Source organism: Pleurodeles waltl, chromosome 3_1 (genome assembly GCF_031143425.1).
Source record: "Pleurodeles waltl isolate 20211129_DDA chromosome 3_1, aPleWal1.hap1.20221129, whole genome shotgun sequence".
Classification (NCBI taxonomy): Eukaryota; Metazoa; Chordata; class Amphibia; order Caudata; family Salamandridae; genus Pleurodeles; species Pleurodeles waltl.
In genome coordinates this window covers 24,945,238-24,973,007 of record NC_090440.1, presented here as the reverse complement: position 1 = coordinate 24,973,007, position 27,770 = coordinate 24,945,238, and the positions used below count along the sequence as shown (strand labels likewise).

Genomic DNA, 27,770 nt, shown 5'->3' with positions numbered 1-27,770 from the left:
TTCTGCCTCTTTTTCTGCAATTATTGATGTAAAATTAGCACCAGCTCTTTGCTTGTGCTCTGGTACTAACAGGCATGGAATACAGTACTTTTCTCTTAATGTAAAAAATAGCATTACATGCTCTTAAAACCACTATTCTAGATTTCACTGGATCTTTTAAGCTTTTCACATATTGCAAATTAACCCCAAAGTAACATGTATGTGAATGGCAAATGCTGGTACACAACTGTTCTAAATTTCTTGTAATTACAGCCTGTCTAAGTAAAGTAAACTTCCCTTTTTTGGGTCGGGATTGCCAGCACCCCTGTCTGGTTTTCCTACTTTTATCAATTGTTTACAATATGCAGAGTGAGCTTTGCTTGGCTCCGCCCAGGCGAGGATCACTCCCTCACCTCATGCTATCAGTTGGTGATGTATCATTCTGTCCCGGGAGTGCTTCCATTAAAATGCAGAAAGCATAATTCTAAACTGAAAAATAAATTCTGCTAAGCAGTTTGTCACATTCAGTTATTTTTCTGCTATATGCATTCTATACAGAAATAATATTTTTGTTACTTTTTACCAGCATTGGCAAAGCCAGTAGAACAGGCCTTGTGATAAATGTGTGTGTATACAAAGCATGCACACTTTCGCTGTTTATGTGGTTGCATGACAAAATATCAGCAACAAAACATATCGCCAAAAATACACAAATATTGACTTTACATACTCTACATAAATACCATTGAAAACTAGTTAAGCATATCAAATTTCAACAATTACACTATATTCATTTAAAAACATATATTACCTTTAAAAAAACATCACATTCTATAATATAAAACTTTCAAATTTGCAAAGATAAATAAACATATACATCTGGAAAATACTTGCAAAAGTCAAAATATCAAAAATGTAAGAAAATGTATGGAATAACATTAAAATAAAAAAATAAAATATTCCTACAAAGATAAATAATAAAGAACAATTTATGTTAAACTAGGTTTTAAAATTAAAACAAAATTATATATTAAAAATGTTGTAAATTAGATAACAAAACTAGACTTGGATGGGTGAAATTCACTGCCCCTACTCCAACCTGGCCAACAACAGGACAGTAGGCAAAGTGCTGAACTTTGGCAGGTGAAATTTACTGTTCATACTCCAACGTACACAGCAGTAGGAAAGGTGTTGGACTTTTGGGGTGGGGAGGTTAGATCTACCATTCCCACTCTCATATAAGCAAAAGTAGGGAAAGTGCTGGACCCTATGGGGGTCAGATATACTAATCGGTATTGGACTTTGGAGGGGGTCAGATTTACTACCCCCACTCAGATTTAAGCAAAAGTAGGTTTACTAGATAAGGAACAGCAGAGAAAGTGATGGGGTCTGAAAGTATAAGATATACTATTCCCACTCAAGCCAAGCAACAGTAGGGAATGTCCTGGACTCTGAATAGGTTAGATTTACAAATCACACTTTGACAAAAGCACAAAGAGGAAACTGTTGGATTTTGGAGGTATCAGAACTTCTATTCCACCTCCAACATAAGCAACAGCAAGGAAATATTAAGCCACAGAAAGCTCAGAGTTAATTTTGCTTAGCCTGAACTAATAAAATATAAATTACATATATAAAACAAACATAAAATATATTCCCAAAACAAATTAAAAATATATATGATTTATAGGAATTAAAAACTAAAAACATGAAATTAACATAAATGTATATGTAAAGTGACATTTCAACATTATAACAATTAAAAATGTTAAAAATGGATTTAAGATAGCTCTCATCGTACATTAAGAAGAAAATAATAATACACATTTTAAAATACAGTTACACAATAAAATTAGCTATTATACAACAAATCAGAAACATATATTTAATTAATACACAAATTATTAAAAACAATGAAATAATGAACAGAATCATGTAATTCACCACTTAACAAATAAAAACATAGTATTGTATTGTTGAAATTATATTGTAAATAACTAAAAACATATTAACTAATTAAAATTTCACATTTAGGAAAAAGCATCATCAATGGAAAAAATAAACTATTTAAATAACTAGCCCAAAAAAGTCACAAAATAAAAAAACTAAAACCATACTAAACATAATTAAACACACAACATAAAAATAACAACTTCTAATACAAAAACTATTAAAACTCAATTGGGAAAAACAATATAAATTACAAACATATTTCAAAAACTGATATAAGACTTTAAAAAATGATATTTGTACCTTCTATGTTTTTAATATCAATATATTTATGTCTCACCACATTTTTAATATAAACTTTTTACATAATACTACTGGTAGATGAATGGTTTTCCTAATGAGTGTTTGTGTTATTCTGTTCTGATTATTATTTGTACACTTTAATACCTTCCATTTGCAATTTTGCCTGAAGAAACAACATTAATTACACTAATGTTAACGCAAATGTAAAAGTCCATTTTGAACTAAGGCCGTATGGTGCCTTTTGGAAATAAATGCGCAAGGAGGGGGCGCCCTCTGCTGCTTCATGAAGCCGCCTCTCCCTCGTGGCTTCCTTCGCCACATTTCCTATTCTCCTCTTCTGCCCCTTTCTCATCTGTCCCTTTCCCTCTTCCCTTCTCGCTCTCCGCCTGTCCCCTGATCGCTTTTACTCCACTCATTTAAAATATTCCATATTCTCTCCCTTACTGCATCTCCTTCCTTACCTTCTCTGTTGCACTCTCTCCCCTTTTATTTCCACCACCTCTCCTCCTCCCCCATTCTCCTCTCACTCTCATCCACTCCTTTCTTTCCCTCTTCTCTCTTCCTCCATCTACGCTGTTCTCGTTCGCGTCCTCCTCCTCTCCATCCATTACTGCCACTCCTCTCCCCCTGACCTCACTGTTCCTCCACCCCACGGTTCTCTCTCCTCTCTCCACCTCACCCCTCCTCCTCATTGCCCACCTCCCACCTCCGTCCACCCTCTGCGGGCCTTTTTTGAAGCTCCGCTTCTGAATTGGCGCTGGTTCCAAAGGGGCTTGTTTGGTGCAGATGTTACAAGAACATCTGCGCTCAGTGGAAGAACGGAAGGCGAAGTGCTGGTCCTGGAGATAAGAGATTCTGGGGGTGATTCTCACCCTGGCGGGCGGCGGAGGCCACCCGCCAGAGTTCCCCCCTCCAAAATACCGTTCCACTGGCATGATGCGCTGTCCTCTTTCTAGTTTTATTGAGGTGGCTGCTTCTCGCATGCGTGTGTGAGCCTTTCTATCGGCTCGTTCTCCCCTGGGGCTTCTGGAACAGTGAGGGACGCGTGTTCTTGTCTCTGCAGGAATAAATCCTCTGCTCTCTGTTTTACGCTCGTTTGCGGTGAGCTTTGGGGCTCTTATAATTGTTGTTCTTTGGCTTTGCCTGGTACCACCACTTTTGTGGAAAAGTTTTTTCTGCAATCAGCAGGCCTCCCTCCACGCCCTAAGTGTTTGCATGGGGCTGTTCCCAGGCATATACTGCCTGCTTATTCAGAACTACTGCACCTGCCTTCCCACTTCTTTTGAAGTCCCTCTTGGCAGGTTTCTGCCCATTTAATGTTTTTTTTCTCTGTTGGAGACCTGTTTTTGTGAGCCATGGCTGGCTATGAAGGTGATTTGGGGGAAGGTACCTTTTATGATGACTCCGTGGGGTCGTTTGAACAGGACTTGGTCTATGCCCATGATGCTGGTGTGCGGCACACTGTCAACGTGGCCTCGGCCCAGGCTATTCAACCCATTAAGCATCACTTATTGGGATTTGCTGAGCAGCAGGGCTGGGTCCCTCAATCTAGCAGCCAAGAGGAACTGCCTTTTTCGCAAGATGCGGGCTCGGGTTCGGGAGCGAACCCTCACCAGGCTGACTTTGAACAACTCATTCAAGCCTTGAATAAAGAGCATGGTTACTCTTCCTCGCAGTCGCTCCGCCCTGGGGATGAGAGTAAAGGTGATTTGGACTCTTCTTCCTCTAGCAGCCCAGATAGGTACTCTGATCCTCCTCCTTGGAAGCGCAAGGCCAAATCCCGTCATTCTACAGAGTCGGAGCAGCCTTTGAAGGTGCTCACTTTTGAGCCGGAGGACATAGTTCATCCTAGGTCTTCCTCTTGGACGCCACCTTCCGAAGTGGCGGAGTATGTTCAGGCACATATGCCCCATTGCTTTGACAATCATGTCCGTTCCCGGTTGAGATCGGAATGTCCTAGGCTGGATTTTTCTACTAAGGTTACGGAAACTCCAGAGATAGACCCCCCCTCTGGTAACATATCTTAAAAAATTCTCTAAAGACCCAAAAAAGAGCATTGATCGTGCCTGGCGAGGTTGTCAGGACAAGCTCTGGACGTTACAGGTCCCCTCACCAAAATCTTGGAGTTAGGTTTCCAGGCTACGGCATCGGGTATTCTGGTTAATCCCCAAGTACTGGTTGGTTGGGCTCAGAGGACCTTATGTTTTTTAGGAAACGCTAACTGCACCAATTACAGTGAGCGATGCTGCTCCATTTTTCTTAAGATGGATCCCAAACTGACTGATCTGGCCTCGTCTGAATAGACCCCTTGGCGCAGGGTCTGCTTTTTGGATCTCCCGTCCTCAAAGAACTTTCAAAGTTTGCGTTCACTTTTGCTTATCTTGACAAGGCCCAAGGATCTATAAGGAAGGTTCTACGGCCACTTTTTCAAGGGCCAGACACTACGGAGGGCGAACCTTCGGCCTTAACAATTATCAAGGCCCCCAGTGAGGTTCCTTCCAACAGCCCAGGGGAGGTTATCAGGATTCCGCCTCCACCTTCTATTCCCACCAGGTCTCGTAGGGGTCAAAATTGTTTCCAAAAAGGAAGATCTAAAGGATCCTACTCCACCTATCAGGAGCCCAGCACTACAGGTGAGAATTTTGTCATGTTCAGAGGTAATTCTGGGAGGCAGGACAGCTTTGTTTGTTCACAATTGGCACAAGATCACGCAGGACCCCTGGGTCCTGGAGACTGTTCAGGGTTTCAAGCTGGAATTTTACAGCTCACCTGTTCAAGGGGCCTCTTCCCCAGAAATGTTTTTTTCTCTACAAGATCGGTAGCTCATTTCTCTGGAAGTCTCGACGCTTCTGTCCAAGGAGGCCATAGTGGCCTCATCTCCTCATCCTTCCGGTTTTCTCAGTCCGATTTTTCTGGTAGAAAAGAAAGGCGGCAGTTTCCGTCTGGTCTTAGATCTAAAGGACTTCAATGGCTGGATAGTTTATCACCACTTCAAGATGGAGGGCATTCATTTATTAAGAGACATCCTAAGAGAAAAAGATTGGATGGTCCGCATAGATTTAAGGGATGCTTATTTGACCATTCCTATTTTTCCCCATCATTGAAGGTTTCTGCAGTTCCTTTGGCAGGGTTGTTGTTACGAATACAACGTCCTTCCTTTCGGTCTGTCGTCAGCCCCTTGGGCTTTCACGAAAGTGATGCACCCGGTTGTGGAATTTCTTCGGGCCAAAGGGGTTCGTCTGATAATGTATTTTGATGATGTTATCCTCATGGCTCAATGTCCTCTCCTTCTGACGACCCATTTAGAGTGGGCGATCTCCCTCCTTCAGGATCTGACAGTCAGAAGTCCATCCTGGTTCCCTCTCAGAGGATAGAGTTTCTGGGTTTTCAGGTAGACTCTGTTCTAGCTCAGTTGATCCTCCCTCCTTCTAAGGTCTGGAACATAAAGAAAGATTTGAGGAAATTATTGTTGGTATCTTTGAGGTGCCTTGCACGGGTGGTGGGCCTCCTTTCCTCGTCCATCCAGGCTATTATCCCAGGTCCTCTTCATTATCCGGCCCTCCAGCGTCTGAAGATCTCTCATCTTCAGAAGGGCCTCAACTATGCGACCCTAGTTCCCCTCTCCCTCGAAGCAAGGACTGAGATCCGTTGGTGGCTCAATCACCTGGAGGCCTGGAATGGCAGAGCGATCTTTGGCTTGTCTCCGGAGATCGTGATCTAATTTGATGCTAGCCATTGGGGCTGGGGAGCTCGCTGCGGCTTGGTAGTCACTGGGGTCGCTGGTCAAAGGAGGAGTTGGACCTTCATATCAATTGCTTGGAACTCTTGGCGGGTTCTTTTGCGATTCGTAGTCTGTCTCCGGAAACGTCGAACTGTTGAATTCTCCTCCGGATGGACAACATTTCGGCAGTCCAATATGTCAACAAGCTGGGGGGGGCCAGGTCTCACCTTGCAGGTCGCTCCCCTCACCGCCACGCAGCCCCTGTGTGACCGCTGACCGCTGCTCCTTCCTGTGTCCTGTTGCCGCCTTTTTCGCTTCCTCACCTTCTTGGTCCTGTTCCTGGGTCCCTGCGCCCAGCGTCTCCCCCTGTTTCCCGCTGCCGTTTCCCGCCGCCACGACCCGTAGCTCCGCCCCCCTCGCTCCCCATTGGCCGCCCCGCTCCCACCTCCCAGCTGCTCCTCCCTCCCTCTCCCACTCTTATGGAGGCCGCGCGCAGCGGGCGCGCCGCTGGTGCGCCGAAGGTGCGCCTAAGGCAAGCCCGTCTGCGCCCGTCCGCGCCTGGCCCGCGCCCAGCGCCAGACCCCCTGGCCCCCGCAGAGGCCAGCCCACCCGCAAGACCTACAGCGCCGCCACCCTCCTCGCACTCAACACCGGCCGGATCCCCGGGTGCTGCTGTGCCACCCCAAGACGCACCCACGGACCCTTCACCTGCCAATCCTGCAAGTTCTCCTGCATCCAGACCCGCACCGCACCCGCCAAACCAAGCACCAGCAGCAACCACCTGAAGTGCATCCTGCTCAACACCCGCTCCATCCACAAACACGCCGTGGAACTCTGGAACCTGCTCGACACCACATCTCCAGACGTCGCCTTCCTCACAGAAACCTGGATGAACGCCTCCTCAGCGCCCGACATCGCCATCGCCATCCCGGACGGATACAAGATCACCCGGAGGGACCGCGTCAACCAGACAGGAGGAGGCATCGCCATTGTCCACAAGAACACCATCCGCATCACGACCAACTCCGACGACACCCTCACAGCCGCCGAACATCTCCACTTCCAGATTCACACCGACCCCAAGACCACACTCAGAGGCACCCTCATCTATAGACCCCCAGGACCCAGCACACAATTCAGCGAAGACATCGCAGACTTCATCAGCCCACACGCCCTCCCCTCCGCTGACTACATCCTCCTAGGGGACCTCAACTTCCACCTGGAGAACAACAACGACAACAACACCACCACCCTGCTGGACAACCTCGCCAACCTCGGACTCAAGCAACTGGTGAACACCCCACCCACTACGCCGGACACACACTTGACCCAGTCTTCTCCTCCAGCAAGTACATCTCCTTCAGCCACTCCACCGGACTCCACTGGACAGACCACAGCTGCGTCCACTTCAGCTTCAGAAAAACCACGACTCACCACCACCCACAACAGGCTCCCCGCAGGAGCTGGAACAAGATCACCACCGACCAGCTCTCCACATCACTGAGCCAGAACCCTCCCGCCAGCTCAGCGGACCCCAACCAAGCAGCCAACAACCTTACACAGTGGATCACCAACTGCGCTGACAACCTCGCACCTCTGAAAACCCATCCCATCAGGCCCAACAGCAAGAAAGCCCCCTGGTTCAACAACGACCTCAAGAACTCCAAGAAGAACTGCCGCACCCTCGAAAAAGCCTGGCGAAAAAACCCGACTACAGACAACATGACCGCCATCAAGTACGCGTCCCGTAACCACCACCAGCTGATCCACACCACCAAGAAGACAGCATTCAAAGAACGACTAGACAACAATGCACACAACAGCAAGGAACTCTTCAGCATCGTCAAAGAGCTCTCCAACCCCAGCGCCGGAAACAACGACATCACCCCCTCACAAGACCTCTGCGACTCACTCGCCTCGTTCTTTCACCGCAAGATCGCCGACATACACAACAGCTTCGGCGCACAGACCACGCACCCAACCACCAAGCCGACGCCCCCCAACACCACCCTCCGCGCCTGGACCCCGGTCAGCACCGAAGACACCATCCATACGATGAACACCATCCATTCCGGATCACCAACCGACCCATGCCCCCACCACGTCTTCAACAAGGCCGACTCCGTCATCGCACCCCATCTCCGGGACATCATAAATTGCTCCTTCAACACCGCCACCTACCCGGAGAGCTGGAAGCATGCCGAACTCAGCGCCCTCCTGAAGAAACCATCAGCAGACCCCACCGACCTCAAGAACTACCGCCCCATCTCGCTCCTCCCGTTTCCTGCCAAAGTCATCGAGAAGACCATCAATAGACAGCTGGCCGCCTTCCTCGAGACTAATGGATCCCTCGACCACTCACAGTCCGGCTTACGAGCCAACCACAGCACCGAGACCGCCCTCATCGCAGCCACTGACGACATCCGAGCCCTGCTCGACAACGGGGAAACAGCGGCCCTCATCCTCCTGGACCTCTCCGCAGCGTTCGACACTGTCTGCCACCGCACCCTAGTGCAGCGCCTCAGCAACATCGGAATTCAAAAGAAGGCACTAGAGTGGATCATCTCGTTCCTCACCGGAAGAACCCAGAGAGTCCGCCTCCCCCCGTTCAGATCCGAGGCCACCGAAGTCATCTGCGGCGTACCACAAGGATCATCACTCAGCCCCACCCTCTTCAACGTCTACATGAGCCCCCTCGCAGCCATCGCACGCCATCACAACCTCAACATCATCTCCTACGCCGACGACACCCAGTTGATCCTCTCCCTCACCAACGACCCAGCCACCGCCAGAACCAACCTGCACGAAGGGATGAAAGACGTAGCCGAGTGGATGATGAACAGCCGTCTGAAACTGAACTCAGACAAGACGGAAGTCCTCATCCTTGGATCATCACCCTCTGCCTGGGACGACTCCTGGTGGCCCCCTGCCCTGGGCAGCGCACCCAAACCAACGGACCACGCACGCAACCTGGGCTTCATCCTGGACTCCTCCCTCTCGATGACCAGACAAGTCAACGCCGTCTCATCATCATGCTTCAACATCCTACGCATGCTCTGAAAGATCTTCCGATGGATCCCCACCGAAACCAGGAAGACGGTCACCCAGGCACTCGTCACCAGCCGACTGGACTACGGTAACACCCTCTACACCGGAACCACGGCCAAACTACAGAAAAGACTCCAACGCATCCAGAACGCCTCCGCACGCCTCATCCTTGACATCCCCCGACACAGCCACATCTCCGGACACCTGAGAGACTTGCACTGGCTCCCCGTCAGCAAGAGAATCACGTTCCGCCTCCTCACCCACGCACACAAGGCCCTCCACGACCTGGGCCCCAGGTACCTCAACAACCGCCTGACCTTCTACACTCCCACCCGCCAACTACGATCGACCAGCCACGCCCTCGCCGCCGTGCCACGTATTAGAAAAGCCACCATGGGAGGAAGATCCTTCTCCTACCTGGCAGCCAAGACTTGGAACTCCCTCCCCATCCACCTCCGTCTGACCCAAGACCACCTCTCCTTCAGAAAGCAACTCAAGACCTGGCTGTTTGAGCAGTAGCGGTCCCCCCTCCCCCAGCGCCTTGAGACCCTCCGGGTGAGTAGCGCGCTATACAAATTTCTTGATTGATTGACCTTCTGGCGGAGATTGCCAAGGATTTTTGGCACTTCTGCCTTCAGCATCGGATGTCAGTAATTGTGGAGTACCTGCCGGGACAGAGCAATACTGTGGCCGAATGGCAGTCTCGTTACCTTTGAGACTTCAGCAATTGGAGACTTCACCTGAGACTATTTCATTCTCTCCAACATGTGGGGGGCCCGTTTGCGATAGATCTTTTTGTGTCTCCCCTCAACTGACAATTGGATCGGTTTTTCAGTTGGCATCCGGATCCGGAGGCTCTAGCAACAGATGCATTTCTGCAGACCTGGTCCCAATTTCTGGGATATGCGTTTCCTCCATTCATGATGATACCCAGAGTTCTGACTCAGGTTCATCGTCAGAGAGCAGAACTGGTGCTTGTGACTCCCCTTTGGAGGGCTCGAGCTTGGTTCCCTGTAATTCTGGAGATGGCTTGTGCCTTACCAGTTATTCTTCCACATGGTTGGAACCTATTACTAGACCCGTCGGGTCTTCCTCATCCTCTGGTGGCATGGAGAATTTCAAGAACCGCTGGTCTCTCCCAGGCATTTTGCGCGAATCTCAGAATTTCATTGCAAAGTCCTGGGCTCCTAGCACACACAAGCATTACTTTTGCACTTAGAAACGCTGGGGTGCTTGGTGCTGTGAACGGAGTGTTGATCCATTCTCAGCCGATTGTGCTCTGATACGCCTTTTTTTATCTCAGTAGGCTGCTTCAGGTGTGGCTTATAGATCAGTTAACAATTATACATCAGCCATTTCCGCAGGTCATTTTCCTATAGAGGGGAAGCCTATTGATGAGCTGCTGATTGTGTGTAAGCTTCTTCGAGGGATTCGTTTTTCTAACACCCCTCAATCTCGTTATTTGTCCCTTTGGGATTTTAACATTGTATTGGGTTTTTTGGAATCTTGGCCTGCCAACAAGTACCTGTCCAGGAAGCAGTTGTCTGCTAAACTTACTCTGTTGTTGTGTTTTGTGTCCTGCAAACCTGTTTCTGATGTTAGGGCTTTGGACCTGTCAGGCAGAGTTTTTTCTCCTGAGGGGGTTTCCTTTAATACATCTGGTCGTACTAAAAGTAATACTAGGTCTGTTTTTTATCCTAGTTTTCCTGATAATTCTAAATTGTGTGTCTGAAGGCTGATGAGGTAAGTACTGCTAAGGTTCGCTCAGATATGGGTGGGTAATTATTAATTTCTTTACTAAAGCCGTTTTGTCCAGTATCCTCAGCCACGTTGACTAGATGGATGCGGTGGCTTATGAGGAAGCCGAGCATTGATACTGCTCAGTTTGGTGCCCACTCGGCGAGAGGTGCCATGGCCTCTAAGGCGTTCTCTTTGGGCTTTCGCCTTGAGGACATTTTAAAGGCGGCCGATTGGTCTTCTGAATCTACAGTTAAAGCCTTTTATCACAAGCCTATTCTAGATATTGCTACTGTTGTTCTAGACCAGCTTTGAACCAGCATAATCAGAGCCTCCGGTCCTGAAATAGAATAAAAACAATTCTAGCTATTGCATCAAGAATTTTTCAAATTCTATTAAGGACACGGAGGCGAGGATTATCACTCCCTGGAAAAAATGGGTTATATGTTTATCAGGCATGTTATTGAAATGTCTTATTTTCATGCTCTATTTCCTTTTTTCTTACCCATCCCTTTCATATAAAATATAGTATCATTGGCTATTGTCCAGTGTTTATGGCTTGATTTCTTTGTCTGCTTTCAGGCAATGAAGACAAGTGATTCCTGATTCCTTGGATGTTGGTGTTTCCTTGTCATCGGAGTTCTCTGCGTTGGAGCTGTTCACTGGCTCCTTCTTTGTTGGAGCTTTCAATGGATCGTTGGGCCTGTATGGTTTGCAGTTTTTCTTCTCCTGTTGAGGACTGTTTTTGAGACTTTTACTGTTTGAACTCTTGCAAAGAAAGAGGGGGAGTTCCGTTTATTAGGGGCTTTTATAGGGCTTGGCTCTATGGTTGTCATGTGATATGGTGTCACAGGATGTGACGTTTTGTTTTGTTCTCTTATTGGCTGCTGAAAATTAAAGGCATAGAAAGAGCAGCATAATCCTCGCCTCCATGTCCTTAATAGAATTGAAAAATTTGTGATGCGATAGCTAGAAAAGTTTTTACTCCTCCTGGGGATGCTGGGCACGGTCACCGCCGCAGGCAGAGGGATCTGTGTGTAGAGAGGTGGAGGAAAGAGGGCGGCTCCGCAGGGAACCGCCGACTCCGGCAGCAGAACTGCACCCACCGCAAGTGCTTCGTGTGAGCGAGGACGTCTGCCTGCTGCTCTGCATCGTGCTGTGCCCTGCCAGCTCCTCCGCAAAATGCTGTGCCCTCCCTGCTCCTCTGCAAGATGCTGTGCCTGCCTGCTCCTCAGTATCATGCTATACCCTACCTGCTCCTCCATATCACGCTGTGCCCTGCCTGATCCTCCGCACCATGGAGTGCCCTGCCTGCTCCTCCGCACCATGGTGTGCCCTGCCTGCTCCTCTGTATCATGGTGTGCCCAGCCTGCTCCTCCTTATCATGCTACATCCCACTGTAGCAGGGAGGTTCGTCAAATAACAAAGAAACGCATTTAAAGTTGCGTGCAGGTGAGTTTATTAATACCAAAGGGACCCACGCACGTAGCTGCCTCTCCGTCCTGTAATAACGGTCAACTCGAGACCGAGCCGCTCGTACTCCAGAACGAAGAGAAGCAACCAATGGAACAAGGGTTCCATTGGAACCACGCGCGTGAAACATACAAAGAAATAACATAGCACAATACAATATTTGAAAGTAAATTAAAAGTAAATTACATATTACAACATCTCCCTCCTTTATAATAAAAAACAATAAAACACTAAAACAGAATAAAATCTCTTAATTTAACAGGTAAGTTAACTTGTCTCGAACTTCTAGTAGTAACACATTTAGAATGAGCCTCATTCATGTATTTGTCACTATCAGGACTTGAACCATTATCAACAGTTTGATGATCAGAATTAAAATTCGAAACCTCAGAATCATACAAATGATTTTAATCCAAATTATTAGATTTCAAAGACCCATCACATTCAAATTCTTGTAAATCTGTCGACAACATTGACCCCTCGTCATGTTTTAAATGAGACATGCTCCTGAAAATCTTTCATTGCTCCAAATTATTAGGAATTACACAACTTCTGCTCCACCAACCTCGTCCATCTAATAATACAGAAGCTTTGGTAACCTTGAGAACTTTAGATGGAAAATGAAACTTAGATTCTCCTTTTCTTACCCTAAAAGGTTTTTTAAGTAAGACCCAATCATTGACTTTTAAATCAACTGTTTTTGTGGGAAATCTGTGATCAAAATTACATTTCTGCTTAAGTTGTTTATCAAAAACAGAACATCTCATGGAGTTTTTAACCAACTGAGATTTTTTGTCAACATCATTCAAGACATGAAACATCCATCTTGGTACAAGTTTGGTTCTGGGATCCCTTCCCCTTAGTAATTTGAATGGAGAACAGCCTGTAGTTGAATGAGGAGTAGAAAGATATGCCCAAATCTTCTCTTGCAGAAATTCTGCAACATCAACATTTGATGTTAAAGCAGTCTGAATTCCTTCTTTAAGAATTCGATTGACCCTTTCTACTAATCCATTCGCCGATGGATTGTGTAGTGCCACTCTGAGGTGTTTGATATCATGCAGAGTCAAGAAATCTGAAAACTTTTTAGACAAAAAATGTGAGCCATTATCATTAACAATTGTATTGACAGGCCCTTCTGATCTAAATAATTTGCTCAAAAAACTGATAACTACATCAGCAACAGTTTCAGAAGTGAAGGAATAATAAACCCATTTTGAAAAATAATCCACAAGATATTTCATGTGCCTTGGTAACAAATGAAATGGCCCAGAAAAATCCAATGCGACTTTATCCCAAGGTTTCTCTGGCAAAGGAACAGGATATAAAGGCTTAGAGACAGTCCTCCAATGTTTATCAGAAACAATACACTCGGGACACCTGTTGACAAAAGAAACAATTTGCTTATCTAAGCTAGGCCACCAATATGACATTTTAAGTTTTCTGGATGTAGCTGAAATACCCAAGTGACCTTCGTGGGCAAGTTTAATAATCTTGTCCCTGATGTTGGTAGGAGGAACAATGAGATCACCCCTCAGACAAATACCATTCTCACATGTGAGCTCACTTGACACATGATAATAAGCTCTAAGCTCCCCTGGCAAACTTCTCACAGCAGGCCATTTGGTTTTCAAAAATTCTGCTACTTTAGACAACGTAGAGTCAGAGGACATAGCTGACACCCATTCTTGCTCAGAGACATGATTGTTAAATACAGCCAAAACATCCAACAGGGCTACCACACACTGTTTTTCAGCATCAATCTCAACTGAGGCTTCATAGGGTAAAGGCAAACGAGACAAACAATCAGCAGGAAAGTTCATGCCTCCTTGCACATACTTCAGCACCAGATTGTATTCTTGCAACTTGGATAGAATGCGAACTAAACGTGCCGATGCCTTACCTAGACCATTTCCATTCAACAAATGAACCAAAGGTTTGTGATCAGTGAATACTTCACACCTGTTGCCCCAAATATAAGTTCTAAACTTCTGAACTGCCCATACACAAGCTAAGGCCTCCCTTTCGATAGTGCTATAGTGTTTCTCTGCCTCTGATAACATCCTAGACACAAAAGCAACAGTGTTTTCACCACCATTCACCCACTGACCAAAAACAGCCCCAATACCAACTAAACTGGCATCTACCATGACAAAAGGAATATCTGCAGGGTCAAAAGGTTGTAACGCAGGAGCCTTGATAACTAAATTTTTAACTCTATCAAATGTGGAGTTTAATTCCTTTGTCCACTCAAATTTAGTTCCTTTTTTAAGCAATGATCTAAGAGGTTGTACTTCCATGGCATATCCCGGAACAAATCTAGCATAGTATTCACAGAGTCCTAGAAAGGATTTTAACGCATCTTTATCAGAAGGAGGACATGCCCTACTAACAGCTTCCACATTGCTAAATTTAGGTCTGATTCCCTCACCAGAAATGACATGACCAAGATATTCCACCTCCTTTACGAACAAATTACACTTGCCAGGTTTTACTGTCATACCCTTCTCTTTTAGAATACTCAAAACCTTTTTTAAAACTAATAAATGTTCTTTCTCTGTTACTGTGTGTATCAAAATGTAATCTTGGAAAGCCAACACCTGAGGTAAGTCAGAAAATAAATCATCCATCAATTTTTGAAAAACGCTTGCTGCTGAAGCAAGGCCAAACGGTAAGCGTAGATACTTGAATACCCCAAATGGAGTTACAAAAGGGGTTACATCTTGAGAAGATTCGCTTAATGGAATTTGATGGTATGCCGAGTGAAGATCTATGGTAGAAAACACCTTGGAGTTACCCAGACTCGTAATCATTTCTTGAATACGTGGAAGAGGATGATTATCAATCACAATGTTTTGGTTAACAGACCTCAAGTCCACACATAACCTCAATTCGCCATTTTGTTTCTTGGTAATTACAATGGGTGATACCCATTCTGAGGCATCTGCAGGAGCAATTATCCCCTGAGATTGAAGTTTATGTAATAAGGCCTTCAAATCCCCTCTTACACTCAAGGGTATGGGTCTTACTTTGTGTACAACAGGAGTTGCACCCTTTTTGAGTTTTGTGCAATGCTCATATCCTTGCACTCTCCCAATTTAATCTTGGAATATTTCTGGAAACAAATCAATTATACTTTGCGTGGTGTCTTTAGAAATGCACACACTGGCTACCGAATCTGATAGAAATAAATTAGGTAATTCACCTAGAATCACTGGAACATCATGGCCAGGACACAGTCTTATTCCCAAACGTGCTAAATCCTTCCAACCCACAATATTACGTCCTTTGACGGCTACATAAATTTTTGTTACAATAGTTCTGCCAAGACATTGAAGATCTGATGCAAAATAACCCAAGAGGTTAATGTCTTGTTCTCCAAACGCTTTAGGAGCAACATCAGGATATTGTAATTCAATGGAACCCTTCCACAACTTAAATAATGTGTGATCTGCTAAGATAGTGATGTGGGCTCCTGAATCAGCTAGAAAAGGAATGGTTTGAGAACGAATCACTATATCACACACAGCCCCTTTAATGACTTTCTCAGTTTTCCCGCCCTGACCATCCGAAACATCAATGGTTAATAACATATTCGAAAATTGGTTAGACGTCTGTGAGATTTCGTCATCAACGTCAACACTGTTGATTTTGACTTTGCTATAAGAGCCTCTGTTTGAGGGTTGTGACTGACAGACTATTTGAAAATGTCCCACTTTCTGACAATTATTACATTTCTTACCATGTGCCGGACAAGAAGTGTCATTACCAATATGAAATTTTGAGCCACACATAACACTGTTTTGAAAATTTAGCCACTTTGATCTTTAGCTGTTTGCTCAGTTTGTTATGAATGGCACAAACAGTTTATTTCTCACTAATAAGATCAACAGTGCTGTTCTGATTAGCTAAAACTTTGGAAGTATTTATGGACCTTTCAATCCCTTTAGCTAAAACCATAACTTCTTCCAAAGTTGGGTTACAACATGACAAAAGTCTTTCTTTAATCTTTTTGTGAAAGCAATGAAACACAAACTGATCCCGAATATAAACATCAGTATTTGAACCAAATTCACATTTAGCTGCTAAAACTCTTAAGTTTGCTATATACTCCTCAATTGACTCATCACTCATTTGTTTGCGCATAGCAAAATTAAATCTTTCAAGTATTACATCCGAGTCCCCAGAATAATGCTTTGCCATACGTTCCTTCGCTTCAATATAGCAGTTCCATAGTACATCACCTCCACCAGGAGATGAAATGGCTGGTAAGTTGTCGAATATCCTTTGAGCTGCAATTCCTAGATGATTAAATAATAATGCCTTCTTCCTATTAGGGGAAAATTTCATAGCATCAATGGCTGCCAAATAGTTTTCAAAAATGCGAATCCATTCCGCCCATTTAATGTCAGGTTTACCTGCTTTCTGTAAGAAAACTGGTGGTTGTACAATATCATGACTTGATGCCATATAAAAATTTGGGAAAATACACAAAATATTTTTCTTTTAAAGAAACAGGAAATTTACAGCAAAGTACAAATGAATTTTAATGCGACGTAGAAAGTACACAAAAACCGAAGAATCCTTCTTCAAATGACACTACCAGGACAAGCATAAACAAGGCAACGTCATTAGAAAAGAAAAAAAAGAAAAAAAATGTGTGTCCGTTGTTAAGGTAACCTTAAAAACACTGCTACGTTGCGTATGAAGATCGTGATGAATCGGAGAAAAAGAAGAAAGAAAAAATTGTGTATCCGTTGCTAAGGCAACCTTAGAAGCGCTGCCACGTAGAACTCGTAGAATAGGAAACCGTCACCAAGACAACCTTTTTTTTTTTATAAAAAATTCTCAGCTGCGCAGCGCATGAAGAGCGCGAAGAATCGTAATCAGTTTACAAGGCAACTATAGGCCTAACTGAAGCGTAGCATATAAGGCCAGTCCAATAGAGGCAAAAAATAAAAATAAAAAATATGCTCCTCCTACTCACACCTTTACGTGCAGCCCATCAGCTTCAAGTATCTTCTTTCCAGGAAGCAGAACAACCGAAGTGAGCACAGCAACAAGAATCAGCTCACAAATGCCAGGAAACGGAACAGCGCCAAAACTGACACCAACAAGGAACAGCTCACCAATGCAGCAGCGATGTCGGGAAACGGAACAGCGCCAGAACTGACACCAATAAGAAGCAGCTCACCGATGGGTCCCTTCTATGAAGTAGCTCTTTCTTCCCCCCACTCCTGGTACCAAATATGTAGCAGGGAGGTTCGTCAAATAACAAAGAAACGCATTTAAAGTTGCGTGCAGGTGAGTTTATTAATACCAAAGGGACCCACGCACGTAGCTGCCTCTCCGTCCTGTAATAACGGTCAACTCGAGACCGAGCCGCTCGCACTCCAGAACGAAGAGAAGCAACCAATGGAACAAGGGTTCCATTGTAACCACGCGCGTGAAACATACAAAGAAATAACATAGCACAATACAATATTTGAAAGTAAATTAAATATTACACCCACCTACTCCTCTGCATCATGCTGTATACCTGCCTGCTCTTCCGTATCATGCTGTGCCCTGCCTGCTCCTCAGTATCAAGCATGCCCTGCCTGCTTCTCTGTATCATGCTATACCCTGCCTGCGACTCTGTATCACACTATACCCTCTCTGCTCCTCTGCATCATGCTATACCCTGCCTGCTCATGGTATCCTGCTATACCCTGCTGCTCCTCCGTGTCGTGCTATACTCTGCCTGCTTCCCCGCATCACGCTATACCCTGCTGCACCTCGGTATCATGCCATACCCTTCCTGCTCCTCTGTATCACGCTATACCCTGCTGATCCTCTGTATCATGCCATACCCTGCCTGCTCCTCTGTATCACGCTATACCCTGCTGCTCCTCTGTATCCTGCTATACCCTGCGGCTCCTCTGTATCATGCTATACCCTGCTTCTCCCCCGTATCATGCTATTCCATGCCCGGCTCCAGGAATTTTCGTCTGGATGGGCCAAGGGTGCATTCGGGTGGGCCACGAGGGGCCCAGTTCTTGTCGCCTCTGGAGGTGGACTGCAACCCCTAGATTACATCATATTCACTTCCAACAGGCGCCACCATACCAGCAGTACGTTCTTTATGTATACAGAGCATGTAGAAGGTAGGGTCGTGGTAAATTGAACTAAGGTTAATTTTAGGGTTTAGGGGTGGGAGGTGGGAAGGGGATGTAAGGGTGGATTTAGAGATGGGCAGTGGAAAGGGAATGAATGGGTAACTTAGAGTTATGGGGTGGATAGTGGTAAAGGAATGTAAGCATGTTGTGTATTTTAGTCTGAGTTTTTTTCTATTGAATTAATTAGACAAACACTAAATACCAACCTTCTGCGAGTTTAAAGCGTAATGTCTGTGTTACCATGCAGGACGTTGTCATGCTACACACAGGCGGATGCTTCTGGTACCTCTAGAAAGCTTCCTGAATGGAATGGGACCTGAGCAGAACTGCTGGAACTGAGACTGAAATTACCAGCTCTCCAGTCTACTACCCCCTGTCCTCTGCACAGGGATCTGGGGACATCATACAACATGGGAGTGCTCAAACAGCAATTCTATCATCTTAGCTAAGTAAAATGAGTGAGGGAGATCAGCGGAGTGGGTTAACATAACAGAAACCAACAAGACGTGGTGGCGAAGCAGAGGCTCCGCAACTGAAGGAAACCCTTGAGATCAAACGCTGAGGGCCCAGAAGAAGTGGGTGAACCCAGCATAACCAGGTTCGACTTCCAAAGAGCTCCCGTCCCATGAGATTCAGGATGCCCTTTAATGATAATTTCAAGATGAGGCCTCTCAACAAGATGCCACCTTTCATTCCAGACAGACCTGAAGCTGGTCGTGGGCACCCTAGTAGACAGCCATCAGGGTCACGGTAGCTCACTCTAGGTAACTCTCTCCTTTAGTCTATTAGTGTAAATCAAATCAAATCAAATCATTAACATTTATAAAGCGCGCTACTCACCTGTGCGGGTCTCAAGGCGCTAGGGGAAAAAGGGGGGGTTATCGCTGCTCGAACAGCCAGGTCTTTAGGAGTATCCGGAAAGCGGAGTGGTCCTGGGTGGTCCTGAGGCTGGTGGGGAGGGAGTTCCAGGTCTTGGCCGCCAGGAAGGAGAAAGATCTCCCACCAGCCGTGGAGCGGCGGATGCGAGGGACAGCAGCGAGTGCGAGACCAGAGGAGCGGAGGAGGCGGGTGGGGACGTAGAAGCTGAGGCGTCTGTTGAGGTATTCCGGTCCCTTGTCATGGAGGGCTTTGTGTGCAAAACACTTTGCACGCATGCTGGCTGTGGATTAGAGCCAACAGCAAATCATCTCCACAAGCACCGGGCCTGCGACTGGCTCACAGAAGGGCCTACATCAACTTTAGGGTGTTTGCCTCTTTTACAAGAGTTGGTTGCCACTTACTGCAGGAGATTAAGGTGGTCATTATGAAGTTGGCGGTGTGGCCCGCCATGCCGGCGGTGGTGGGAAAACCCGCCAGCCGGCATGGCGGGCCACACCACCACATAAAGAACACCTTGAGGGCTGCCATCAGCAGCCCTCACTCACCGCCAGGCTGCCTCCGTCAAGCAGCCTGGCGGCGGTCGGAATCATTATCCGAGAGGGCAGCAGTGCTGCCCCTCGGATAATGATTCCTCAGCCTCCATCCTTTCCCTGGTGGGTTTCCCCACCAGGGAAAGGCTGGCGGAAGGGGTGCACTGGGGCACCCCTGTACTTCCCATGCACTTGGCATGGGCAGTGCAGGGGCCCCTGTGCAGTGCCCCATCGCGCAGGTCATTGCCCGATTTTCGGGCAGTGATCTGCGCAACGGGTGCAGCTGCACCCACCGCACAGAGGCATTGGCGGTGGCTCCATGTGGAGCCGCCGTCAATGTCCCGGCCAGGCATTCCTGTGGGCCGGCGGGCGGAAACAATGTTTCCACCCGCCAGCCCCCAGGAATGTTCATAATACTGCCGGTGGGGATCCGGGGACGCAGGCGGTCAGTGTTTTGACCACCAGCATGAACATAGCAGTTTCGACCGCCGTGTTCATTATGACACCTAAATCTTCCAGATTCCAGTGACCAACCCAAATGGTGACCACTGATACTGCATTGAATAATCTGTGCATTTCCAACAATCAGAGTCCAAAAAAACAGACCACAGCTTGTCAGTTGTACTGATAAGAGTGTCAAACTTTTCATTGATAAACTCCAATTTTCCTTTTGCAATTTAAATTTGAGAGCTGTGTCCCAGACCACTTTAATTCTGCAGATTTTTATGCCTTTAGGTTATTAGTGTTGGCTGGCGCATTTCAAAACGGGTGGGGCCGAAATCCTTAAGAGGAATATAAGCTGCGAGCTTGAATCACACATGCAGAGGGGCAGTGAGGTTTTTTTTCCCCCTTGCAAGAAAATGCAAGAGAAACTGGGTGCAGATGATGAATTTTCAGCATATATTTCAAGGAAACCTGGGAAAAAAGTGTAAATGGACCCACAGAGACTCCACTCTCCCCGCACTCATCGCTCCGTTCAGTCAGCGAGCTGCTTTACTCCCCCTACATTCACACAAGCACACAAGGTCATACCTTGTGCATTCACAGCACTCACCCTGCACTCGTGAAGCCGTATTACTCTGTATTCCTGCAGTCACACAACTCACTCTTCACACAGCTAGCACCCTCTGCACTCATACAATCTCACCACTCCCTGAAGGGCCCCTCATTCCTGACCCTGCACACACACATACCACTCTCCCGCACTCATTCACACATTCACTCGGCAGTCATGCAGGCACATCCCTCATAATCCACCCTGCTTCACATGGAACCCTAGGTGAACCTGCACTAAAACCTCTCCGCCCCTCAACCACTCAAGCAGAGTCCAGTAGGAACCAAACTACAAGGCATCACATAAGCCGCGCCCACCATTCTGACATCACCCTGCTGCCTCGTGCCCCCAGGGCCAGAAAACCCTCGCCCAGGAGGGCACGTGCAGCTGGATACCCTCGAGTTCCAGATTACTGCCCGAAACTGAGCATCTCCTAGGCCGAAACTGAGCATCTCCTAGGCCGAAACGGAGCATCTACTAGGCCGAAACTGAGCATGTCCTAGGCCGAAACTGAGCATCTCCTAGGCCGAAACTGAGCATCTAGGCCGAAACTGAGCATGTCCTAGGCCGAAACTGAGCATCTCCTGGGCCTATGTTAAGGCAGCTCGGTGGGATTGTTTTTCTGTTTTTGCTGGGACAACACCCACTATGCCTCTGGTTACCAGCCGCCCTTGCTGGTTGTAGCTTAGAATGGAATGCTCAATGGTGTAACTCTGTAGTCTTTCAGTGCGGGTGTGCCCCAACCCTCTATGGGGTCCCTCAATCCTTCAGAGGGCCCCATTCATTCCAAGGCCAATGAATATCAGAGATATGCGCCTCCCAGGGACCCTCATCACTTTCAACAGGGGGGGGGTACCCATCATTTAAAGTTACGCCACTGGGAATGATCTGGCTCTGTCAGGGTCCAGGTGGTCCTGTCATGCCAGCCTGCCAACCCCACGGTGGTACTGATAAAGGTGCCATGTGTTTCATGTCACTAGACCTCCAATAGTGGATGAAGAAGTTACAGTGTTCAGCTATAATATTAAACTTGATAAAACATGTAAAAAAACCTCACTTCCCAGGGTCTTCATTTCTGGCAGCAGTCAGTGGCACGTGCCATGGGCCTCAGTGCCAAGGCTCCGCCCGAAGTATCCAATCTCTCTAAAATAGATCACTGCCTTGGCCCATAGCCTACTGGTCAATAGTCAAACATCAGGGGGGTTACATCCACACATAGGGGTGCCACATAGCCGCTTCATACAGGCCTGACTGACATTTTGCTGTCCCAGCCTGTACAGAAAATAGTAAACTCCCCTAAGTCCGGTATTGTTTTGCCTTTCATACTTAAAACAGTAAATATAAGGCAAATGCAATTTAAAGCGTCTTCAAAATTACAGATATGACCAGGCTGATAATTAAAATAAAGAAAATCAGAAAAGAGAATGTTTAAAATGAAAATAAACAATTTTACATTAACTTCTAATCATAATGTCCAGGTCTTTGCAGAATCTCAAACACGCGGACAACTGGTCAGTATGTCTGTGTGGGGAAGGTGTCACCCGCCCCACACACCCCCACGTAACTATGTCCCCGCAACATGTTCTTACCTGTTTTGAACTTTACAAACGTTGCCACACAGTACAAGCTGATAAAACAGTAGCTACAGGGCTGAGGAAAGGAGTAATGCTGTGAAAGGCTTAATTTCTGTCCTCAGGGGCTGGAGGGCAAAGGTGAGGTCCACAGAGTGGCAGGGAGGGCTGGTTTTTGGCATGGGCGAGCTGGGCCCAAGCCCTGGGCACCAATCTTCAGAGGGGCGAAAAGAACTCTTTGCATAAAGGTCCTGCAAACAGCAACACCGCCCACCAGAGCTCCAGTAAATCCATTTAAAGTGCTTTATATCATTCTTAAGGTGCTGCAGTCAATGTTTTTAGCAACCTATCTGCCCCCTACCGTGCACTCCCAGCCGCCACACATCAACACCCCCTCCACTTCCCAACAGACAACTTGGAACCCGTCTTAGTTAAGGTTAATCACCCACAACTGAGCTTCCTGAGGGAGGGGGGGAATGTGTGTTCTGAGGGAAGTCGCTCCTTTGATGTAGCCAGGCAAGGACTGACATATGAAAAGGGCATTCACCAGCAGTAGGGACATTTTAAGGATTTTGGGGGAGCCTGGGTCAAACATATTTTGGGGGGCCCTGTTCGGAACAGCTTTGAATTTAGGATCCAATTTCAGCTTTTTCAAGCCCTCTTTGGCCAGGTCACAGGTGGACAGACACATGGGTTCAAATTCTAAATGTGTTCACATCTAACATTCAGGGATAGTGACGTGTTTTCAATATTATAACACAGCAGCAGCTCAGAGACTTTACTACAAATAATCTCTGTGACACCCTCCCATTTCTCATATGTGAGGTCCTGTTTTGATCTAAAATAAAGGTTTTTTTATGGATTCTCCATGAAATATAAACACAGCAATTCTCTGCAAAATGTCCATAATAGACTCTCACACATCACCCACCTTAAAATAACTATAGCTTGTGTAGAGCTGCATCTATCAGGGGCCCCTGAAAGGCTGGGGCCCTGGGCCAGAGCCCACTTTGCCCAGGCCTTATAACATCCCTGACCAGCAGTGGCAAGGGTGGCACATTTATTTTTGCCGAGGCTCCTACTGGTGTGGGCGCCGCCCCTGGTAGCAGACACAGCAGGATGGAGCCCCCAAACGGCAATAAAAGATGCTCTGGGGAAGGGAAACCAGAGCAGCTGGAAATCCAAATCCCTCAGCACGAGGAGAGGAGAGGATGTGTCTCCCTCGCCGTGTCTCCTCCGTACGCTATACCCTTCCTGCTCCTCCGTATCACGCTATACCCTGCGCGCTCCTCCGTATCATGCTATACCCTTCCTGCTCCTCCGTATCACGCTATACCCTGCGCGCTCCTCCGTATCATGCTATACCCAGCTGCTCCTCCGTATCACGCTATACCCTGCTGCTCCTTGTATCACGCTATACCCTGCTGCTCCTTGTATCACGCTATACCCTGCGCGCTCCTCCGTATCATGCTATACTCAGCCTGCTCCTCCGTATCACGCTATACCCTGCCTGCTCCTCCGTATCACGCTATACCCTGCGCGCTCCTCCGTATCATGCTATACCCTGCTACTCCTCTGTAACCTGCTATACCCTGCTGCTCCTTTGCGTCATGCTATACCCTGCTGCTCCTTGTATCATGCTATACCCTGCCTGCTCCTCCTTATCATGCTATACCCTGCCTGCTCCTCCGTATCATGCTATACCCTGCCTGCTCCTCCGTATCATGCTATACCCTGCCTGCTGCTCCGTATCATGCTATACCCTGCCTGTTACTTGTATCCTGCCTGCTCCTCTCTATCACGCTATACCTGGCCTAGTCCTCATATCCTTCTGTATCCAGCCTGCTCCTTGTATCCTGCTATACACGGCCTGCTCCTCGTACGCTGCTATACCCTGTCTGCTTCTCTGTATCACCCTATACCCGGCCTGCTCCTTCTGTTCTGCTATACCCTGCCTGCTCCTCTCTATCACGCTATACCCTTCCTGCTCCTCCGTATCATGCTATACCCTTCCTGCTCCTCTTTATCACGCTATACCCTGCTGCTCCTCTGTATCGTACTATACCCTGCCTGCTCCTCTGTATCATGCTATACCCTGCTGCTCCTCTGTATCATGCTATACCCTTCCTGCTCCTCTGTATCACGCTATACCCTGCCTGCTCCTCCTTATCACACTATACCCTGCCTGCTCCTCTGCATCATGCTATACCCGGCCTCCTGCTCCTCTGTATCACGCTATACCCTGCCTGCTCCTCCTTATCACACTATACCCTGCCTGCTCCTCTGCATCATGCTATACCCGGCCTGCTTCTCTGCATCACACTATATCCGGCCTGCTCCTCTGTATCACGCTATACCCTGCCCGCTCCTCGTATCACGCTATACCCTGCCTGCTCCTCCGTATCACGCTATACCCTGACTCCTCCTCCGTATCACGCTATACCCTTCCTGCTCCTCCGTATCATGCTATACCCTGCTGCTCCTCCGTATCACGCTATACCCTTCCTGCTCCTCCGTATCACGCTATACCCTGCCTGCTTCTCCGTATCATGCTATACCCTGTCTGATTCTCCGTATCATGCTATACCCTGCTGCTCCTCTGTATCATGCTGTACCCTGCCTGCTCCTTGTATTCTGCTATATCCTGCTGCTCCTTGTATCCTGCTATACCCTGCTGCTCCTCCGTATCATGCTATACCCTGATTGCTCCTTGTATCCTGCTTTACCCTGCCTGCTCCTCCAAATCATGCTATACCGTGCTGCTCCACTGTATCATGCTATACCCTTCTGCTCCTCCAGATCATGCTATACCCTGCTGCTCCTTGTATCCTGCTATACACAGCCTGCTCCTGTGTATCACCTCATACCCGGCCTGCTTCTTGTATCCTGCTATACCCAGTCTGGTCCTCCTGTTTATCATGCTATACCTGGCCTGCTCCTCCACATCATGTCATGCCTGACTGTTCCTCCATATCACTCCAAACCTCACCTGCACATCCATATTATTCGATGCCTGATTGGCACCCTCATATCATCCCATCTTTCCATGTCTGGTTGTATCTCTACATCAGTCAAAAACTGTCATGCTCCTCCATGCTTGCCTAGAACTATTACATCAGTCCATGCCACCCTACACCTCTCAGTCCATGCCAGCCCTCCACCTCTCACTCCAGCCCTCCACCTCTCAGTCCATGCCAGCCGTGCATCTCTCAGACCATGCCAGCCCTGAACCTCTCACTCCAGCCCTCCACCTCTCAGTCCATGCCAGTCCTGCACCTCTCTCAGTCCATGCCAGCCCTGCACCTCTCAGTCCATGCCAGTCCTCCACCTCTCAGTCCAGGACTCCACCTCTCAGTCCATGCCAACCCTGCATCTCTCAGACCATGCCAGCCCCGCACCTCTCTGTACATGCCAGCCCTGAACCTCTCACTCCAGCCCTCCACCTCTCAGTCCATGCCAGCCCTGCACCTCTCTCAGTCCATGCCAGCTCTGCACCTCTCAGTCCATGCCAGCCCTGCACCTTTCAGTCCATGCCAGCGCTGCACCTCTCTCGGTCCATGCCAGCCCTGCACCTCTGTCAGTACATGCTTGGCCTGCACCTCTCAGTCCATGCCAGCCCTGTACCTCTTTCAATACATGCCTGGCCTGCACCTCTCAGTCCATGTCAAACCCTGCATCTCTCTCAGTACAAGCCAGCCTTGCACCTCTTTCAATACATGCCAGCCTTACACCTCTCAATACATGCCTGCATCTCTCAGTCCATGGCAGCCCTGCATCGCTCAGTCCATGCCAGGCCTGCACCTCTCTCAAAAAATGCCTGCCCTGCACCTCTCAGTCCATGTCAAACCCTGCATCTCTCTCAGTAAACGCCTGGCCTGCACCTCTCAGTCCATGCCAGCCCTGCACCACTCACTGCATGCCAGCCCCCACCTCTCAGTCCATGCCAGCCCTACATCGCTCAGTCCATGCCAGCCCTGCACCTCTCTCAGTAGATGCCAGCCCTGCATCCCTCAGTCCATGCCAGGCCTGCACCTCTCATTCCAGGCCAGCCCTCCACCTCTCAGGCCAGGCCAGCCCTCCACCTCTCAGTCCGTGTCAGCCCTGCACCTCTCTCAGTCCATGCCAGCCCTGCACCTCTCAATCCATGCCAGCCCTGCACCTCTCAGTCCATGCCAGCCCTGCACCTGTCAGTACATGCTTGGCCTGCACCTCTCAGTCCATGCCAGCCCTGTACCTCTCTCAGTACATTCCTGGCCTGCACCTCTCAGTCCATGCCAGCCCTGCACCTCCCTCAGTCCTTGCCGGCCCTGCACCTCTTTCAATACATGCCTGGCCTGCACCTCTCAGTCCATGTCAAACCCTGCATCTCTCTCAGTACACGCCAGCCTTTCACCTCTTTCAATACATGCCAGCCTTACACCTCTCTCAATACATGCCTGGCCTGCATCTCTCAGTCCATGGCAGCTCTGCATCGCTCAGTCCATGCCTGTCCTGCACCTCTCAGTCCATGTCAAACCCTGCATCTCTCTCAGTAAACGCCTGGCCTCCACCTCTCAGGCCATGCCAGCCCTGCACCACTCTCTGCATGCCAGCCCTCCACCTCTCAGTCCATGCCAGCCCTGCATCGCTCAGTCCATGCCAGCCCTGCACCTCTCTCAGTAGATGCCAGCCCTGCACCTCTCAGTCCAGGCCAGGCCTGCACCTCTCAGTCCAGGCCAGCCCTTCACCTCTCAGTCCATGCCAGCCCTGCACCTCTCTCAGTCCATGCCAGCCCTGCACCTCTCTCAGTCCATGCCAGCCCTGCACCTCTCAGTCCATGCCAGCCCTGCACCTCTCAATCCATGCCAGCCCTGCACCTCTCTCGGTCCATGCCAGCCCTGCACCTCTCTCAGTCCAGGCCAGCCCTTCACCTCTCAGTCCATGCCAGCCCTGCACCTCTCTCAGTCCATGCCAGCCCTGCACCTCTCAGTCCATGCCAGCCCTGTACCTCTCTCAGTACATGCCTGCATCTCTCAGTCCATGCCAACCCTGCACCTCCCTCAGTCCATGCCAGCCCTGCACCTCTTTCAATACATGCCTGGCCCTGCACCTCTCAGTCCATGCCAGCCCTGCACCTATCTCGGTCCATGCCAGCCCTGCACCTCTGTCAGTACATGCTTGGCCTGCACCTCTCAGTCCATGCCAGCCCTGTACCTCTCTCAGTACATGCCTGGCCTGCACCTCTCAGTCCATGCCAGCCCTGCACCTCCCTCAGTCCATGCCAGCCCTGCACCTCTTTCAATACATGCCTGGCCTGCACCTCTCAGTCCATGTCAAACCCTGCATCTCTCTCAGTACACGCCAGCAGCCTTGCACCTCTTTCAATAC

General features: G+C 48.1%; 1 protein-coding gene across 1 annotated transcript in view; it reads right to left on the bottom strand.

The window, feature by feature from the left end:
• The window catches only part of LOC138283713 (F-box/WD repeat-containing protein 7-like), a 334,239-nt gene that overhangs the window by 140,310 nt on the left and 166,159 nt on the right, over window positions 1-27,770 (bottom strand). The gene's annotated exons all lie outside the window — the stretch shown is intronic.